The sequence below is a fragment of the Watersipora subatra genome, chromosome 7, assembly GCF_963576615.1.
Source record: "Watersipora subatra chromosome 7, tzWatSuba1.1, whole genome shotgun sequence".
In the NCBI taxonomy this organism is placed as follows: Eukaryota; Metazoa; Bryozoa; class Gymnolaemata; order Cheilostomatida; family Watersiporidae; genus Watersipora; species Watersipora subatra.
This window is the reverse complement of record NC_088714.1, coordinates 50,072,246-50,080,851: the sequence shown is the minus strand read 5'-3', so window position 1 is coordinate 50,080,851 and position 8,606 is coordinate 50,072,246.

The window sequence follows — 8,606 nt, the reverse complement described above, 5'->3', positions numbered from 1 at the left end:
ACTACACTGCACAGCTTTGCCTGCTGTCCCATCTTATTGGCCAGGTAAAACAATGTGACAACGATGAAAGACTTTGTCATTTTATATTAGGGGTGGCAAAATATTAATCAAAAACTAGGAAAAATGGTTGTTGTTCGGGTAATTTTGGGTAAATTATATTCAACTTTAAGCAAATACTATGGCCTTTACCATTTTAAAATTATTAAAAGTAGGTAACTTGAAATGTTTTATTTTGCATGGATCCATTATTTTGGTTAGGTATTACCCCTACACTGTAGAAATTCAAGGTTTGCTATTGTAAACCGCGGGATCTACTGACTGAATGAGCTAATGAAACGATAACAGCGAGTCGTGTTTTCCAAAACCTAACAAGGCAACGCGACCGCCCCGCGAGAGTTGTGTTAGCTCCGAAACCCAGGCTAGCACAATCCTAACAGAGAACGATCATTAAACCCCGCCTATATGATAGCCGTGGCCTATCCTTGGAGGGTTGTATATCATTGGTGATAGCAATAGAATTTTGCACTGGTAAAGTAAGTACGATAACGTACTTACTAATGATGCACTTACTAGAACTATGTACATGTACTAGCCTTACATAATTGTTTTCCATTATGTGAAAACATAATGGAAAACCTGACCTTTTGGCAATGAAAAGCGTAAGGTTCAAAAGAAAAAACATCCGGTAATCTACTAAAATTAAGAGCTGTGCCATTAGGATTATTGTGATCCGGAACCTTTGAAAATGTGTAGACATATGCACAAATGCTTTTTACATGGTGAAAACGCTGTGCGCTCAAAACTGTTGAATAATAGTGGTTCACATAACTTTTGAACGCAGCAATAAATTAGTGAGGCCAGATTATCAATACTAAGACTGTCCCCAATCAAGACATTTTTAACACACGGCCTAGTTCATACACTATGATGTATCAGAACTGCATTTGGCCAGTTTGATCAAGGTTGCCTTCGAGAGGGTGAATCACGTTGAGCCAGAAAATTTAAGTCAGTATATTTCTAAAATTAAAGCTAAATCGGTGGTTGTTTCCGTTAGCCAAAGAACAGCAATAGTTATGGAAAATACATTTATTTGACAATGGCAACGGTACATATCACTTTGACTATCAGCACGATAAACTTCCAAATTTTAAAAAATTCTCAGCACTAAGTAAATATCGACTTGAACTACTTAGCTTTTACAAAATATATTATTAAAAAACAATGATCAATAATGGCATGGTTTCCACCACTAGCAAAAAGTAAAATCTAGTAAAATCTTTCATGTAAGAAGCCAACAATAAATGTTGTCTACCAGCTGTCATGCAGTATGCTTCTTAAGACTAGCACAATCTCATTTTTCCTCAGATGTTACAAATAAAACAAGAACTTTTTGTCAGCTCAGTAAAACTATCATAATATACCACGTAACTTATAACAGACTATCATAGAAATAGCCGTTAACAGTTTTATGTCAGTTTTGTTGTATGACGGCTGTTTTGCACTACGCATTTCAGATTATTGTAATTTTATGTTATTTTGCATTTTATAAATAAAAAAAATATAACTTTTGCATCTTTGAAGCATATCATATGCTGTCATATAACCTACACTTAAGCACAACACAACATGATGGTCGGTACTAAATAATAATTGGTAAAGCATAGTAATTCTGTGCACCATTAACATAAGTGTTGGCACTAGGATGACCATATGTCCAGTTGAGAGTTGTACCGCATGGCTATGCTAAAGCAGATCCAAGGATGCAGATCCAAGGTTTCATCAAACCCTCTTTGGCAGTGACGCCTAGTTGCTTACTAAATTTTTAAACCTTACCAAACATTTTGCTTTTAATCAGATTCTCTAGGGGTTGTTTCCTAGTTCAGAGATCAATTATGCACTCATGTCAAAAATGCTAGAAAACTTCAGGTGCTATTATGAATATGCCCATATCTGGTTTTGAAAAAGGCCTCCAGAAGAATCCTTGGCTAAAATCAAAAGCGACTTGTCTGTACGCTCTGCAGTTTATGGCCCACTCTCTGATACAATTGAAGAAACCAGTGCTTGTAGAGATGGTATAAGGGGAATATGCATGTGGCTGTATTCAGATGGCAGTAATAAAGTTGTGGCTGATGCTTGTCTTCCAGTAACACTGATGGTCATTACTTTACTATCTAACCTGGGTGCTTAGGAATGTGGAGGCCGACGAGAGGTTCTAGTACTACATTATTCAGTTATCTGTATGCAAAAACAGATCAATCAGTAACCTTTTGCAGGGTTGCCGTGTGATATGGAGTTAGACAAGTTAACTATTTGCGTACAGCGGGTTAGGAAATGTTTTATGTTTTTACGTGATGATGAGCACATATCTGGCCAAAAAAATAGGACTAATGTATTGGCTCCGCCAAAAAAAGTCTTTAACATGACTGATTTGAATTTCCCAAAAGATGTTTCCCAAAAGACAACGGTTTGTCTAGTTCTGTGTTCAACCAATCAGTAAAAGATTGATTTGTCAGGTTAATTTTCACTTTGTACCGTGTAAGGTATTAGCTTACAGTGGAGTAGTTGTGCGACTTTTCAATGATAGCTTTGTTTGTATTAGGTATTTTATCTTTCAATTATTGTAGCGTAGTTTTAGATACACTTTTAGAAATTTGCTGTGAGATTATGCTAACTATTTTAACATAGATTTGTCTTTTATTTTGCTGTATCAACTGTAGTGCCATCCATTTAACAAAGACGAGGCATATTGTATGCCTGTTGTTTAGTCATACACCTTTTGTATGCTGTAAACTGAAGTTATCTTGCTTCTAATCAGTAGAAAGATAAATGAGCAACTTCATTTCTATCTCACTAAAACTACCGTAATTTGTCACATCATCTACTATTACGCATGATACAACAACTCTGATGATGCTAGATAAGATATTTTCCAATAGTATAAAGTGAGAACTTGGGGAACCATCCAGTAAACTGAATACAAATTGTAAAGCACAAATTTATGAATGTTACAGCAAAAGATAAACAAATGTATGGAAAACTTGAGTCTATTAAAAATTGGAACACAAAACGAAATGTGTACAATAGTTAGTAAACACTTAGTTGAATGTTGATTTTGCTTCGGATAGCTATTGCAGAAAAATATCATTATACCGGATACTTCCCTACATAAAAAGTATACCATAGCATTACCATAATAAGTGGAAAAGCATGTCTATCACATTCATGTGAACAGCTTATCACACTCATGTCGCTACCAAGACTGGCCAAAAGATCCGACATATCTTCATATGCTTGTTATAAACAAGTTATGAATATAATCGTGTTATGAACATAATCCTATCGTGATTAAAAGGAATATCTATGAAAGCAGCAAGTAAGTTGGTTTCGACCAGGTCTTCTGTTATTATAGGCTTCAACAACAACTTATCAAATATTTAAATCTTAGCGACTGTTACACCTACTCATACCGAGAGATGGGCAACTGAGTTAATTAACATGCTTGCTCGAGCAAGCCTTAAGGCTCATCTCACAAATGAATTGAAAATAATCAGTTCACTGGTATCTTTTATTTACCGTAAAATTGTATTGACTTGGAGCATCCTACTAGTAAAAATTGAATCGGGTCTTTACTGTTACCATAAAGGAGTTGACTTGATTCTATATTTTCAATCAGTAAAACTACTTCAGTTAAAATTCACCAGCCCTTCATTTTATAGTTACTGCGATGACAGATGATCCATCATGGACAGTAATGTTCTGAGTAACACAATCTGCTACTTGATATGCATTTAAGCAAAAATGTCAGTGCAGTCCCATGTTGCCACCCGCACACGTTTTTAAAAAACTTCGATACCACGGCATATAACTTATCGGTCAATAATATGCACTACGCAGTAGTTTTATGGTTTGCCAATGCACTGACAATCAGTTTATTTATAAGCTTCAAAGCTGCTTGCAAATATAGTTCATTTTATCAAAAAGCCTTTATGACGACGCGACTTTGTACGCAAACAAAAACAAGAACAATCATGCGTCGCAGCGTTAACAGATCCACCAAAAACTTTGCCAAGGTAGATTTAGGAAGTTGAGTGAAAATTGTACCAAAAACGAACCAATTGCATAGTTCATCTTTTACTCACAAAACACAACATAAACCGTGGTTTCGATTCTTCTTAATAATTTCTGCTTCGAGATGAATTTAAATAATATTGTAAACAGCGACCAAAATGTATTTTTGCTTATGAAATCCTTCGAAAGCACTGAACCAATGATATTTTTGCTACTATATTTCAGATTAAATGTTTGTCTGCATTTTGGTCAATCTGCAAAAACTATAGTATTTTTCTTTTGCAGCCAGTTTCACTAAACTACAAATATACTAAACATCACTTTTGTTTTTCAAAAACATTGATTCTTGAGCAGAACTTTTTGATGGTTCTAACAAAATTTAAATTGAACTTATATGACAGAAACTTTTCTTTTACATCAAAAATACCATATAGCCCTATGCCAGGAAAAAGCTAAGCATGACTTACTCTCGACCGAAAAAACAAGAAAACTCCAAGTCAAATAGTTGATATTTGTTATACAGTCAATAGACTGAGCTAACATGTGAAGCTAAATTAGCAATTGTGGGTTATTGTTATTATGATATACATTTTGATGACTGTCATAGGTCAGTTTAAGTAAGAATTTATAAAGAAATAATTTTGTTTATTTAAAATAATTAAATTGAATCGAGTCATTGAAGTTAGGATAGCTAAAGAATTGGGAACAGAATTGTGATGTTTTTGGAATGAATTGAATCGATTCTTGCACGACATATCAGTCAATTCAATTTGATTAATCGCATTCGCCTCTAAATGGGGCATTAGACGATGTAATTATTTAAAACATGAGAAGCTAACTCTTAGTGTACATTATATATTGAGATATACATTATATATTACATATTATATATTGTTTAAAAATATCATATCACTGATATATATCAGGATATTTATTGATATTTTCGATATCTATGATATTTATGATATTTTTGAAGCAAATGACATTTTTGAAGAAAAAAAATTTGAAGCTAGGTTGAACTTGTATGGTGTTTACATTGTGATTGATGTATTTTATAAGTTGTATGGGACCTGTCAGCAATGTTTAATACCAAAAACTTGAACTATTGTAAGCCTAGTATAATAATGATATTTATAAATATAAAAATGTTTGTCAAACATTGTATTGGAAATCATGACATGAATGCAAAGTGCAAACAAAATAGTGCAAATAGTAAATACACACTATGATTGGCCATGCATGTTCTAATGTCCTACTTTTGTCTAATTTAGGTATTTGTGAACAAACACTAGCTTGCCAGCTTTCACCACACCAAGACAATTTCTCAACTTACTGTGATCTAGTCCACATGATGAAAACACACACTCAACACTAGCAGTAGGAGTTATATCATCATATTTATAGATTTTATACTGAGTCAGAATCCTTTGAGGCTAATCATAGAAATATTTTTTACAGAAAATGATGAGATGAGTTACTATGTCATCTCAGTGAGCCAGCGTAATGTGCTTAGAATTCTGTTTCTGGGTGTCAGATTGTTCAATTCCAAATCATGGATTATGAAGTTAAAAAGGTTTTTAGCAGACTGGTCTTCCAATAAGGCAATAAAATATAACAGTTTAACATGAGATAATCAGGTTAGGGAGATAGTACTGGGATGAAGGAATACAATTTAGATCTGAAAAACTCTTAACTCAAACACTAAATAATTGGTCTAGCCAATGTCACCGCCTTGGTCTGGCTGTCTTTGTTTGTCTGTGTTAGATGAGCCTAATAGTCCCCTATGCAAGTATTTGATGAATTTACTTGTTATTTAGCATTTTTAGATTGTTAGCAATAGTTGTAAGGCGAAAACAGAATGATAAAATGGTTATTTTTCAAAAATACCGATTTTCTTTACCCAAAAACATCATGTCTATCGGTGATATATATCGATGAAATATATAAAGCGATATATATCAAACCAACCTTGGTTTGTTGTTAATGATAACTCCAAGATATTTAAAGTGATTGGCAAATGTTAGCTGTTGGACTTTCATTAGGTATTTGTGAAAAAAGGGGCTTTCCTGGGACCATACAAAAGAAATTGTGTTACATTGTGTGATTTAAAATTCCATTTGCCACTTATCAGCCCAGTCTATAAAAGAATCAAAGTCTGATTAGAGATTTGTACATTCTTATCTGGGCCAACGGCTTTGCTGGGGTTTAGTTTTATTAAGTTTTAAGACATTATCATTGGAAACTGTTATTTCTTAGGTTTTTTGTCGTGTAGGATTTGCTGGTTGGTTTTCATTTGTTAGAAAAATGGGGTTAGTGCCATCATCAACCGTAAAAATTTAGGAAAAAGTTTCAGTAAAGGTGTTGGCTATGTTATCAGATGGTTTTCTCGTTTGGTCAGGCAGGGTCGTGAGTGTTGCTGGAGCCTTTTTTGCTGATATAAAATTAAACAGAAGTTTACTATTACCTTCTCTCAATTCATGACAGATGTGAATATTTAGGAAGTTGTTATAGTCCTGTCTTATAAGTTTTGACACTTTTTTATTAGTAACTGCATCATCTCTTTATTATCGGCATACGGTGCAAAATAATTGGGAATTGAGCCTTTAATTTTTTGATAAAATCCAAAAGGAATCGAGCCAATTTTCAAAGCCCTATGACCATCTCTTTTTATAGCACGTAAATTATGCAACTTAATAAAAGTACTACACGTAGCAAAAACTTTATGGAAATGTATCTCGTTTTAATGATTCAAAGAAATGAGGTATTGGAATAAATATCATTTTCAATACATAGAAAATGTATATTTTATATTAGCTAAGATGACGTAATACTAATATTAAAAGTTAATAGCAAATATTACATCATGCTAACCAATAAACATGTACGCGTAAGATACATATTTGCAGTGTAGAGAGCAAGATTTTTCATTACATTATTGACAAGTTAATTCACTCCAAAACATATTAATGAAATAAAAAGCATTTAACACCATTTGATAAAATAAACCACACTGTAATACCACGAGTTGGTAAAAAGTTAAAGAAAAGTAGCAAGGTTTTTGCAAAATCTTCCGAACGGACAGGCGCTATGAGCGCGGCCATGTCGGACTTCGACATCCAATGACTGAAGGCGTATCATGCTATCGATCAATCATAACGCTCCTCGTTCGGAATGTAAAAACTTGACTCGTGGTAGCGTCATCTCTTTGAAGTGTAGACAACCCTGAATAAATGCTTTGCTGTTCGGTTCTGTGTTACGCGTGTTTCAGAATGGTGACGTAACACACATATTTCTCGAAAAGCGTGAGCTTGCCAATCATAGAGACTTCTGCTGTTACCTTCAAGATATGTTGACCTTCACCGAACCTCTAAAACTGACTCAGCGAAACCCTAGGGTTCGATCAAACCCAGTTTAAGAATGATTGATGAGATTTGCCATAGTATTGTTACTGTGAGAGTAATTGACAGTTCCATCAAAAGTACATCTACCTTGTTCATGCTTGTTCTAATTTCAGCCATATACATTTTTGATAGAAAGGTCTGTGATATTTTACTCCACCACTGATTTTCTTTCGATGTATAATAGAGTATCTACAGTTTTTCTAACACAAATTTTGCACAATAACTTTTCATCTGTCAGCTTTCAAACTACGTGTTTATATGGTACCAACAAATGTCTGTAATTTAGGTCTAAGATTAATGAAGAAATTGAAAAGTCAAGCTTTCACTTCAATAATGAAACGGGAAACAGTTGTTTTTGATAAAATTGAAACCAGTGAACTAATCAACAGGCTGTCCTCGGATACAACTGTTGGGGCCAACTTTGTAACTTAGAATATATCTGGTGGCTTGAGGATGGGTGCTACAGCTTTTGTCAGCACAGGCATGATGGTATGTACACATATTACATGTACTAGCATAGTAGTATGTACGCATATAACATGCACTATTATGAAGTATGTTACACATGTAACATGTACTGGCATGTTGGTAGGTACAGATATAACATTTAATAGTATGATGGTATATGTACACAAATAACATTTACTGGCATGATGGTATGTAAAGATACAACATGCACTGACATGATGGTGTGTACATATATAACATGTACGAGTATGATGTATGTTACACATGTTACATGTACTAGCATGTTGGTATGAACAGATATAACACCTACTAGTAGGATGGTATGTACACAGATAACATTTACTGGCATAATTGTATGTACAGATATAGCATGTACTGACATAATGGTACACACATATAACATTTACTGGTATGATGGTATGCACATATAACATTTACTGGTATGATGGTATGTACACACACAACATTTACAGGTATGATGGTATATACATATATAACATGTACAGGTATGATGGTATGCGCATATATACCATGTACTGACATGATGGCATATACATCTTTAACATGTACTGGTATGATGGTATATACATATATAACAAGTACTGGTATGATGGTATACACATATATAACAAGTACTGGTATGATGGTATACACATATATAACAAGTAC